The sequence below is a fragment of the Camelus ferus genome, chromosome 20 (genome assembly GCF_009834535.1).
Source record: "Camelus ferus isolate YT-003-E chromosome 20, BCGSAC_Cfer_1.0, whole genome shotgun sequence".
Lineage (NCBI taxonomy): Eukaryota > Metazoa > Chordata > Mammalia > Artiodactyla > Camelidae > Camelus > Camelus ferus.
This window is the reverse complement of record NC_045715.1, coordinates 18906498-18919794: the sequence shown is the minus strand read 5'-3', so window position 1 is coordinate 18919794 and position 13297 is coordinate 18906498. Positions and strand designations below refer to the sequence as shown.

General features: G+C 39.5%; 1 non-coding gene across 1 annotated transcript; it reads right to left on the bottom strand.

Moving 5' to 3' along the window:
* Positions 1-7550: 7550 nt before the first annotated feature.
* TRNAS-GCU lies at positions 7551-7632 on the bottom strand. Its single transcript has one exon. It is a non-coding gene; the product is annotated as a tRNA-Ser (tRNA).
* Positions 7633-13297: the final 5665 nt, after the last annotated feature.

The following is a 13297-nucleotide window of genomic DNA, read 5'->3' as shown; positions in this document are numbered from 1 at the left end:
CACTTGAAAACCAGTCCATTCAACGCCCCTTCATCTGCTTTTTGAACCGGTGAGCATGTACACATACATACTGGCTCTCCATGAGGAAGGCTGCAGAAAACCTTTTATAAATGTGTCCTTAACTTCCTTGTCCCCGAGTATATTCCCCCAGACTCCAGGCGTTTCCTGCCCCGAGTCCCAGCCCTGCTGTAGTTATTCACCGTGGTGACCTTTTGGCTTCGCAGCCCACCCCCCAGCCCTCCCCCACGCATCCCACAGCCCGGGGTGACCCGTCCGCACTAGGACCACAGGCACGACCACCACCCCCTCCCTCGGCACCGCCCTCTCGGGGCTGATATTCACTTTCCACACCCCCTTCTCAGCCACACCCACCCATCCCGGTTCCCGGGCTAACTCACGAGACCCGGAAAAGGCGAGGAGGAAAGGGAGCTCCCGCCCCGGCGCTGGAAGGAGCGCGCCCCTGGGAACAATGGCTCAGCGGGAAGGATGCCAGCGCGTCCGCGGGCCCACCGCACAGGCACTTCCGGGCCGGTCTAGGATGCCGGCTCTCGTTTCCTACCTCCTGCGCGTGCCTCACCTTGGAGCCAGCCCCCAGTTTCCTGGGCATCCAGTCTGGTGTCAACGGTGAATCGCATAACCAGAGTTTCCTGCGTGTGTGGGCCCCAGACAGGTTCTAAATTGAAAACACTGATGAAACATAAGACCATTAATTATTGGAAATGCTTATTTTAAAAACATTTAAAAATTAATACATGTTCTATGGTTTAAAAAAAAAAAACTCAGACAATACCAAAATTAATTTCAAAAAATGAAATCCCACCCTCTCCCTCCTTAGTTCCACCTCTCTGAGATAACCGTTGTCACTGTGAGCTTGGAATTTGTGTGTATAATTCTGGTTTCTCTCTCTCTGTCTCTCTCTCTCACACACATAAACACAGATAGATTAGATAGATTATTTTACATTTACCTTTTTCTCCATCACTTATGTTTAACATTTTCACATCTCGTATCTCAGACATCTTTATCCATCATGCTCATTTAGTAGCTGCATAACAGTACAAGCATCTGCCTAGCAAATTATTTGTCCAGGCACTTACATGTTGATCAATGTCTTTCCTTCTTTCCTTCCTTCTTCTTTCTTTCATTCTTTCTTCTTCTCCTTCTTCTTCTCCTCCTTCTCCTTCTTCTTATCCTCCTCCTCCCTTTTTTTTTTTTTTTTTTGGCTACAGGAGTTGTCTAGATTTTTAATAATAATACAAAATTAGTCCAAAACCAATTAAATCAGCTTTATTGGTACAAAAGAGCATAATTATAAGTACTGTTAGTCATTCATCAATTTTATTATGCTACCCAGAGTGGTGGTATTTCATAGATTAAACTATGTTTTGTTTTGTTTTGTTTTAACAGAACCTCACTATTTATTTTGTCACAGCAGTAAGAAAGCTTGCATGTTAATGGAAGTTCCATGATGTGTTTTAACTCCAAAACTGTAGCTCTGTAAATTTCTTTAGTTGTTTCCCTCAGCCTAGCCATCTGAGGGCATGAAATAAACTTGGGCTTCATCCCATTCTTCAGCTCCATTAAGAGCACCAACAGAAAATCTGCCCAAAATCTTGCTTACTTTCTCCAACATACCTCACTTGCAAAGACCTCAGTACAAACTTTCCTAAAAACTGTATAATGGGAATAAGTGCTCAACTTCTCTTTGACTTGAATAGACTATTTAAATATGTTATTCTCTTCCATTTTGGATGCCCATCTGTGACAAATAAACAGAGGTTTTATATTCGTATGAAACTCTCAGATATCTCACTGACAGTTGATTAGGCTCTCTACCTGGTTTATGTGTGTCTGTTAAGTAGGTCAACTAAAGGACTCAGGTGGGTTCTAACCTAGGGTCAAGGGGACAGCACATTGGACTTCCCTGTAGTTAAACAGCTCTGAGAAAGACTGGCTCCCACTTGCCTGTGTTTGGAGAAAGATTCCCCTATAGCAGTACTTTGATGAGTGCCTGGGACAGAAGGGATTTTTTTAAACTTAGATTTGGGAATGGCTACCGAGAATATGTAAAATGCCACTCAGCTCAGAGACAAAAAGAAATGCTGACTGCATGGCTAGCTGAAAAGATTGAGGGTCACCTGAATCTGGAAACAGGTGCATTGGGATACTGGCTGTACTATATGTTATAAGCTCAAAAGAAGAAGGAGGTGGAGGAGGTTAAGATGGAGGAGGGGGAGGAGGAGGAAGAGAGGAAGAAGAAGAAAAAGATTTGGAGAATTGGTAACAAAGAGATTGAGGGAACTAGCTGGTATGTGGATAGGTTCAGTGTAAATATATTTGTGTCCCATAAAAATCTTCACTAACCCACCATGTAAGAGGTTTCAGTAAGCAAGTGGGCAAGCTGATCTACCCTATGGATCAGCAACTTTCTTTTTCCAGCAGTCTCAGCGTTTGCTCAAGAAGCTTTTGAACATGGTGATCATGAATACCATGATGCAGGATATGCATAAGCTCAAAAGAAAAAAATCTCTTTCACTAAAACTAATCCAGACACCACCACTGTTGAGGGTTCAATTTGCAAGAGCTGCAATTAATCCTTAACCCTATATATGGTGTAATATCCCAGTGGGAACAGTCAGTCACCTGGTGGCAAGCTGATTACATTAGACTCTCTCTGACGGAGAGAACAAAATTTTACTTCAAGGCAATAGACATTTGTGTTGGATCTGGATTGCCTTTTCACGCCTGCCATGCTTCTGTCAGTACTGACTTGATGAAAGCCCTACACACACCAGCCCCAACTTAGTTGGGCACTGAAATGAAATGTTTTTTTTTCTTCTAATCTCTACTTTTAATCTGGTATTTGTGAATCCTTCTTTCCTGTCCTTTAATGATACCTTGACAAATCGTGTAGCTTTGTGGTCAATTTCATGTATTAAATATTTCATCCAGTTTACTTTTAATTTAAAATTGTACTATCTAGTGAATGAGTTATACAGCCACAGATTCAAAATACAAAAAGTACAAAAGAGAATACATTGAAAAATCTCCCTTCGATTTTTCTCTTCTATTGAGCTTGATAATGGTGTTGCAATTCCATAGGAAAATGTCCTTGTTTTTTAGAGATGGGAACTGAAGTGTTCAAGGGTGGTATGTCATGATGTCTACAATCTACTGTAAAATACTTCAGCAGAGGAAGAGAAAGAGTGAGAGAGAGAGACAGCACAAATATGGCAAAATGAATGATTATAAATGTAGGTGAGTACATGGTGTTTGTTATATATTACACAGAAACCTCTGGGAGTAACTGTGTTTCAAAATTCAGATTTTTTTTAAGACTATAAAAAAAAAAATCCCAGTTCAGTTCACTTCAAGATTTGCCTCAAATGGGTTTTAATGCCAAATTTACGGGGAAAAAGAGTTTTCAGAAGTTCATGGATTTTAGAACTGTGGATAAAGGATCCTGGATATGTACTAGTGTCTCTCTCTCTCTCTCTCTCTCTCTCTCTCTCTCTTTCTCTCTCATTCTCTCTTGTCTATTTAAGTGTTTTCAAATTTAAAACATTCTTAATAAAGATTTCCATCCTACTCCTATACTCAGTCACCTAATTTCATTCCAACAGCCAAAGCTTTTGATTTCTTCTGTAGGTTTTCAGAGATATTTTGTACACATAGAAGCAAATATTTATTTAAAAAATTTCTCCATGATTTTACACAAATAGTAGAACATTATGTACACAGCTCCCTATTTTGCTTATTTAATTTAACAATAAATCTTGGAAGTTTTTCCCCATAGCCATAGACATAGATCTGCCTCTTTACTTTGACAGCTGTATAATATTCCATTATGTAGATTTATTTAGCCAGTCCTCTACTGATGAGCCACTATGCTATTTCCAACTATTTTCTATTTTTGAACAATACTGAGCTAAATAGTTTCATACACATGTTATCTTACACATGTGTGAGTATATCTCTAGGGTAAATTCCTAGAAGTGGAATCTCTGAGTCAAAGAATATATGCATTTATAATATTATAAACATTACAAATTGCCCTCAAAAGTAGTTGTGAAAATTTACAGCTCTCTAAAAATATCTGAAAGTGATTCCACCCCCAATCTTCATCAAACTTTTTGATCTTTGCCAACATGATAGGTAAAAATGATATACTATTGTAGTATTAATTAGCATTTCTTTAAATATGAAAAAGATTGAATATTATATATATTATATATAATATTCATGTACATTTCCTTACTGTGAATTTTTTGTTCATACCCTTTCCCCTTTTTCCTTTTGTGGTGGCCTTTCTATTGGCTCGCATGATCATTGTATATTAGGGAAATTAGCATCTTGTGATAATTTGGATTTTTTCCACTCTGGTGGTCTTAGTTACACAGAAACTTTAAATTTTAAAGTAGTTAAATTTACTAATCCTTTACATTTTCTGTGATTCCAAGAAAGGTCTCCCTTGTGCCAAGACTATAAAAGAAAATTCTCATGTGGTTTCTTCGAGGACTTTTATGATTTTATTATTTTTCCTATTTAAATTTTGGAACCACCTGGAAATTATCCAGTTGTAAGATGTGAGGTGTGGATTACACTCTATTTTTTTCAGATGTCTATCCAGATGTCCCAGTACTGTCTATTGAATGATCTATCTTTTCTTCATTGACTTGAAATGCCAGTTTTACCAAATGCTTAAATATTTGTGCCCACTTCTGGATTTTCTATCCTGTTCATACTATAACATTTTACTTATTATAGCTTGTAATAGGCTTTAAAATCCAGAAGGCTTATGTCTTTCTTGTTATTCTTTTCTGAACTTTCCTGGCTACTAGTGCTTGGTTACTTGTCACATAAACTTTAGAAGCTATTTATCTAGTTTGAACAAAATTGTATGTTAATTTTTATTGGAATTATATTAAACACCCAGACCAACATGTAAAGAAAACTGATAGGCCTTCTCTCCATATCTTGAGTCGGTCAGCAATAGTTAAAGTTTTCTTATTATTGATCTTGTAATTTCCTCTTAAATTTATTTCTCAATTATTTATATCTTTTGTTGCTGTTGTAAATGGGGGTCTTCCACTATGTGAAGTGAGTGTGAAGACAATTGATTTCTCTTGTTTATTTTTATAAATATATTTAATTTTATAAACAAATCCTTGGGTACTTTCATTTACCTAATTAGATGATAATTTTAATTCTTTCTTTCAAATTTATTTCTCTTGTTAAATGCATTGTCTAATTCCTCCAGACAATATAAAGTAATAGTAGTAAAAATGGACATTTTTCTAAAATGTTGCTAACTTCAAAGAGAAGGCAGATAATGTTTTCTCTGAAAAGCAAGATAATATAACTTAGATATGTTTATCATGTTAGGTAAGGAACCATCTCTTCTTTTGTTAAAAAAATGTAATACATCAAAATGGATGTTACTGTAATAAAATGCCTTTTCCACATCTATTTAAGTGCATATATGCTGTTTGTTTCTACTTAGACATGTTAATATGCTGAATTATGTTTAAAGATTTTAAAATTTCAAATATTTTTTATGCTCGTTTCTATTTTGCTGTAGTGAATTATTTAGTCCTTTAATGTGCTGCTGCATTCTGTTTGCTCCTATTTTATTTAGGATTCAGCATAAATGAGAATAAAATATGTGGTTTTCTTATTGGTAATCAATTCTGGGTTTCACGATCAAATATTCGGATCGCCGCTCCACCCCAAGATAGAATATTCCCTTATTTTTCTATGTTCTGAAACAGTTTTAAATGCTTTGGAGTTATCTGTTCTTAAATTTACCTGTAAAATTGTCTGATTTTGGGCAGGGGGAGAGGTAGTTTGTTGACAGCTTTATGTCTTTGATTGCAACTAGGTCTGTTCGGATCTTCTATTTCTTCTAAGGTTGCTTTAGTATATTATATTTTCTAAAAACACATACCTTGCAACGAGGTTCTTTATATTATTCTGCATAGCGTTGAGTAGCGTAGGCTCTTTTAGTTCCATCTGCATTTGCGGTTACAAACATTCCTGCCACCACTGGCTGTGACCAGAGACGGAGAGCTTTGCAGAAACTCACCCCTGAGAGCAGAGGGGACCTCAGGGTTGAAACTGGAGTGGAGGGGCACGCATCTCCCCCTAACCCACACCGTTTCAAGGAGCGCGCTGTTCCAGCCAGGGTATTTGAGGGTTCGCGGTAACTGCAGGTGCAAGCGAATGAAGAAACCAAAGAATTGGGCTCGGACCAAAAAAGGGTACTGAGAGAGCGGAAGGCGGAGGCCACAAGATTCCGGCAGGGGAGTGGGAGCGCAGGAGCAGCAGGCCGGCAGCAGCCGAAGCTGCCAGTTCATTTCACTTAAACATCATCCTGTTGTGCAGCAGGTTAGCGTTATGGGCTTTGAATCTGACAATCGGAGTTCAGATCTTGATACGACTTTTGGGTCCACTATTGCATTTGCCTCTCCAGTAGGTGACTTGGAGTAGTCCATCTCGCTCCTCTTACGAGTAACACTCTTTACCGACGTAATGGTTCGTAAATCAACACAATCCCTATGTAGGAAATGTGGCAAAAATTTTGCAAATGAACACACCCCAGAACACAGCTCATCTCCTTCCAGACATTTATATTATAGCACCATATCCAAAATGATATATATATTCAGATATAAGTATATTTACCTTTTTTTAAAAATAAGTAATGTCTATACACATTGTCTTGCACTATGCTCTTTTCCATTTAACAGTATATCTTGGAGAGCTTAATTTTATGTGGCATATTTGTATCTGGAATGACACATAAGGGCAAATAGTGTCTTACCAGTGGGAAGGGTAATTGGTGCCAAAACTTTGCTGTATAGCTTTTTTATACTTTTTGAATCATGTGAATGTAGTACTTACCACAAAGTGGTACTTAATTAATTAATTAATTATAAAATGAAGAAATATCTTTTTCTTTTTCTTTTTTCCTCCAAAGTTCTCAAAGTCGAGATGGAAAGGCACAGGTAGAAACTATACAACATTAACATTTTTATTTGCTTTTCTCAGGAAGAAATATTTAACCCTAACTGAGAATGTTTTGTAGTGTGTACTTGTTAATCTTGTCAAATCTCGAAGAGATGCTCACTCCTCATCAAAGACAGGCATCCTTAGATAATAACTATTGTTTTTAAAGTTACTATAAGAGATAATAGACAGAAATTGCAGTAGAGAAAAAATTAGCCTGAAAATGCCTTAAATAATCCACAAGGCTCAGTATACATAATTTTGTGTACATTATTCTATAGAGAATTTTATCAGTTCCTCTAAATTTGTTAGGCAATGTTTTTCTACGGTCCTCAGTTCTTCAGTTATTTCCTCCATGGGAAATTTCTGCTAAGCAAAACTTGTAAGGGAATGAAAATTTGGTGGGAGAATGAAACATGAATCAAGTAGGTCAATTAATAAATTAAAATCACAGCCACGACAAACACTAGCGAAGAAGTGGAGAACAGGATGGTGAGATCTCGCCAAAAAGAAATGCTTCTCCCGTCCCAAGCTCAGCCAACCGACGAGGATGGGATTCGAACCCACGCGTGCAGAGCACAATGGATTAGCAGTCCATCGCCTTAACCACTCGGCCACCTCGTCCCACAAAAATCCTTATTGACTCAACTTCTTCCTGTAGTACTGCCAGACGTTTTGTAGCCATACATAATTCAATCGCTCTTTCCCTGGCTTAATCGCAACCACAGGGTGAGTCCATTGTCTTAAAGTACATTTCACAACCACCACAAAACTGATGAACAACACTTAGAGTGCTAAAGTTACTTGACAAATACCTAAAAACAGGTGGAACCAGGCCTGACACACATTTTTGGACGCAAGCCAACCCTGGCTTGCCGACTCCTCTCCAGCCTGCAGCTCTGAGTGTCCGGGTGACAAACACCTGGACCGTCACAGGATCCCTCTGCCGTTTCACCCCGCATCTGAGGGACCGATTTCCCCACCTCCTGATTAGAACTTCTCCCGGGTTTCCCGTTTTCTGAGTGGTACCAGAAACTTGGCTCTACGATTTCTTTCCACTTGTTTTTGTAATATACCCGACAACAAGGAGACGCCCTCTTTTAGTCTTTAGTTACCCTCTCTAGGATTTGGCATTGATCTGTCTGTGATAAATCAGCAACGCTTGAAAACGTGTCTCGGAAAAAAGTAGAGGCGAACAAGAGCCTTAACGGGAAGTCGTTTGTATCGTGGCACAAGACTGGCTTAGCCTGACTGCTATAAATGCTGAGAAGAGCGGGTAGGGTTGACAATCCCTGATTCAGGACTCAGGGTGCAGGTCCTGGTTGTGGCTCTTTCCTAAACTCCATTAACTAAGCCTGAGTAACCTCTAATGTCCCTTCCAGCTCTGACAATCTCTGTGATAAAATGACCTTCAAAGCCCTCTTCCGCTTGTGAGAGTTTGTGCACTTTTAAATATTTAGTGCAGAATTTTGGAGTTTGAAATGTTCTTTTCTACAAAAATGTGTGTCTTTTTCCTCTCTAGGAAATCTCAGCTCTAGTCTCAACTTTGTTGAGAGGTGCCTTTGCTCTCTCACGCGAGTTCACCAAATTTCAAATATCTTCGGTCAGCACAAAACAACCATCACAGGTACTTCATCCACAATACTGAATGAAACAACCTTATTTGTTCCTTTGAGTGGGACGAGTATATTGGTACACTTTGAGTCATCCCTACTGCTCACACTTACCTTGCAGAGACTCAAAGGCAACCTCATTTCACATCAGTGACTCAGAACTATTCCTAGGGGAAGCAGGTGGGACAGGGGTGGCGGGGTAGGGAGTTTCTGCTGTTAACTAAGAGTTTCACTGAAGTTTGACTTAGACCACTCTCTCTACAGCAAGAAGGCAGGGAATATATTTGTTCTGGTCTTATTACACCAGTGTCAGTGTAAGCAAGTAGTAGCTGTCGTTCATAGATTTAATATCAAATCTAAGCATTAGAATTAAGGTACCTAAAAAGGATATTTTCAATTAGCTAAACATTTTAGGTTAATAACCTAGTTTTTTTTTTAATACCATAAAGTTATGATGAGTATTAAACTAGTTAATATCAGTGAAATTCTTAGAAAATTGTCTTGCAAATAGCAATTGCTGTGTAAGTCATTTGATATTATGGTAGTTGTTTTTATTACTAACAAAATAAATAATAGGCTAATAATTAATTAAGTGAAATTGTACTCAAGAAAAAACCGAACAGGAAAACAAGTACCAAAAGACATGTACGGTCAATTTACAGAAGAAAATCAAATGTTTAATGATGTAGTGAAAGATGCTCTGCCTAACTTATATAAGGATATGTCATTTAAAACAATAATATATCATTCTCCTTCCCCTGCTCCCACTGTAGATTTCTGAAATATTGTCCATGCAAGTGTAAGCTGGCCCAATCAGACTGAGGGATAATTGCATAAGATCTATTAAAATTTACAAAGTTCATATCATCCTTTCCCCCTTCCTTCCTTCCTTCTTTCCTTCCTTCCTTTCTCCCTTCTTTAAACTCAATAGTCAACCTACTAGCAGAGGATTATGCTAGAGAAATGCCAACACTAGTGTGAAAAAAATATGCATATATACGCATACACATACATTATATATAGCACAGTGGAGCACTACTTTCAATAGTTAAGCTGTTAGAAACTACCCAATATCCACCAAAATCGAGTGTTGAGTTAAGTAACTTATGATTAAGTAAAACATTCTAATATGTGATCATTAATAAGACTAATACATATCTACATGTAGTAATCTACAAGTGTTTTCCCACTGTTAGGTTTTTTAAAAATCGACAACCTAAAGGCATGGAGATAAAGCTACAAAATTGAAAAGCATCGTGGTTCAGAGGTTGACAGCTGCATGAGAAGTGCTCTCCGGCCCACAGGCCGCAAGAATTTCCACTCGACGGTGAAGACCCCTAGACAGCAATGCCCCCACGCTCTAAGCTTTAGCTCTTACTTTATTCCCAGAAAAGTGCAGAAGGCCGTGGAACACGAGTTGGTGGCGATGCTGCTAAACCTGACATGCTCCTGGGGGTGGGGGTGGGGGCGGGCGGGGGACGCGGTGGGGATGGAGCGCTCTCTGTAGGTTTACATAATTCCTGGTTTCCGTCTTCTAAAGTCTTTCATAGCTGGGAAATAATAAAAATGGCAAATTCCTCCATAGCGCCCACTCTGCCGATCACTCTCCTAAGCGCTTTACAGGCATTAATTCAGGGAATCCCAGCACCGCCTGGTAAGGTGCGTCCCGCCCAGGATCCCACGCAGAGTGGCCGCCCTGAGGTTCACACCGGGCACTCAATCTCCACCGTCCATGCTGTTAACTAGCGCGCAGAATTTCAAACGCTTTCGAAAACTGCACATGATTTTCCATTAAGACTCAATGGAGACGCGATCGAGTTTCAGAGTGGTTTGTTTTAGGGAAACCTGCGGTGTCAAAAGTCTTACAGCGAAGCAGAGCTAAGGAAAACCAGAAGCCATTCTTAGGACCCAATTTGCCAAATACCATACCAAAAGCTAGGAAACGGAATCTACTCAGTATGCAGGTGGAGGCCTCCCTCAATTTTTCTGGTTGCTTTTGAAGAATATTGCTCCGGGCTTCGGTTCCCTAGATGGGGAAAGCTGTGATCGTAACTAGCCCTATAACGCGCTCCTCTTGGCTCTTCTCCCCTGCTCACAAACCCCACTCAAACCAGCTGCCCAGAGCTAAAATTTCAAAATTGTCCCTGTTTGCAGCCTCCAGGGAGCCGCGGACCAGTTCCTGTCCACCCTCTCCGAGACTTGTCCCCAGACGTACGAAGAAAAATCGATGGAGAATAACTGGTGAATTGTAGGGAATTTCGGCGGTGGTGAAGTGGGTACAGCCTTTCTCGCTCCTGCCGGGATGCGCACTTGTTTCTGAAATGGTGTGAAATCCCAGGAAAACTGCCCAAAATTCCTCCCTTCGGGTGTATAGCCTCCCGTTCTTTCTATAGGTAAACTGTTAATAGATGATCCTGGGATTTCAAAATATTCAAAGCGAGCGGGTTGGTGGCGTTAGGGTAAATAATGACCAAGCAGAGGTTCCAATATTTTCACGTGTTAAGATTTGGATTCTAGCAGAGCCATGATTTTCACCTACCCAAGTAAGTAGCTTTCGGACGGTCACAAGACCATAGACCTTTCTTTCAAATCGTCCTCCTTCTCTGTTTCTGGGAGACCAAATATAGGAAAAATTTGGTGAGGAGCATGGCTGATTTGTTCTCTTACTCAGGAATGCTAATGAGCTGGATACAGGAGCTTCTCCGAAATTGGCCCAATGCTGGAGCACTCATTCCCTGGGTATTGGTTCGACCTTGAGATTAAGACCCCCATTCCTCTGCCAACTGAGACTGGCTCTGTAGTTGAAAAAATTGCTTTCCTAGAATCTCTGATGAATCAATGATGATGATGATGATGATGATGGATTTTTGGCCCACATTTCTTTATTTTTAAAATGGTTGTTTATTTTTAAAAGACATTACAGGGGAAAGAGTATAGCTCAGTGGTAGAGCGCCTGTCTAGCATGCACAAGGTCCTGGAGTACCTCCATTAAGAAAGAAAGAAAGAAACCTAATTACTGCCCCTACCCCAACAAAAACAAAAAAAGGACATTCTCTTTTATGACAATACAATTATTGACTCAGGAAACTGAATACTGATGCTATACTATGATTGAATGGATAGTCCATGCTCAGATTATGCCAGTTGTCCTAATAATGTCTTTTTGTACATTTTGTTCCAATCTAGAATCCAACTTAGGCTCACACATTGAACTTAGTTGTTCTAGTTCTTTAATTTCCTTTAATCTAAAACAATTCTTCATTGATTCTTTGTCTTTCATAACACTGATATTTTTGAAGACCACAGGCCAGCTTGTTCTATTGAACCCCCTTCTTTAAATTTGGGTTTGTCTAATGTTTCCTCATGATTAGATTTAGGTTATGTTTTTTTGTTTGTTTGTTTGTTTTTTACCAGGAATACCACAGAAGTGATAATGTGTCCTTCTCAGTGAAGGAATCATTCTACGAGTCGTATGGTATCAGTTTGTCCTATTAGTTGTTTACTTGGTTAGGCTATTTTCTACCAGATTTCTCCACAGCAAAGATCTAACTTCCATTGGGTTATGTTTATTTTCTTAATTGAAGTATAGTTGATTTACAATATTGTTAGTGTCAGGTGTATAGCATAGTGATATATATGAATATATATATTTTCATTATAGGCTATTGAATATGGTTCCCTGTGCTGTACAGTAAATCTTCATTGCTCATCTATTTTGTGCATAGTAGTTTATATCTGTTAACCCCATACTCCTAATTTATCCTTCCCCCTCTCCCTTTCCCCTTTGGAACCAAGTTTATTTTCTGTGTCTTAAGTCTGTTTCTGTTTTGTATATAGATTCATTTGTATTATTTTTTAGATTCCACACATATCACTTAATATTTGTCTTTCTTCCCTGGATTATGTGTTTAAACTTAGGCAGGGTGGCGAGGAACTAATCACCTGGAGCTCCAGGATCAGCTCCTTGATGTGTGTCTCTGGCCTCAGCCACTGATAATTAACTCACAGCTGCACTAGACCCAGGAATAGCTTTTCCTTCATTCATTCAATATTTATGGAGCAGCTAATACATGTCAGGTACTGTCTGAAGTGCTAAGATATATTAATGAGTGAAACAAAGATTCCTGCTCTCAGCCTTCTGGATAGGGCTCCCTTTACAAGGTCTCATCAGTGACTCTCCTGAGGCATAAGAAAACAGGTAGCAGAGAAAACTAACAAACACAGACTTTTGATAAGAACCAAACTTCTACCCTCACCAAGCTATAACGGCATGCCTAAATATCCCCATCAAGGTGATGTCAGTGAAGGCCATGGGGACATCTCGGACTTCCACTCCCACTTGGCAATTATAAGGCACCCTTACACTTCCCTGTTGGGCCAGTGTGAGGAGGCTTAGTGAAGTGTCAGAACTTTCACCATCATCCACCAGTAACAAGGTCACCCTCACTGCGGTGTCAGCACAAACCATGTGGGGAACTGGGCTCCTTAGCACTCAGAAGTAACCAGGATCTCTCCACCTGAGGTGTTAATGGAGGCCCAGTGGTGGTGTCAGTGGAGGTTAGGTATCAACCTCTTGCAGTGATGAGGTAGTGCCCTCTCTTCCCCTGCCAGAGTGGTGTCAGAGAAAGGCAGGTTAAACAGAATGTTTTTTTTTTTTTTTCTTTAAATGGAGGTCC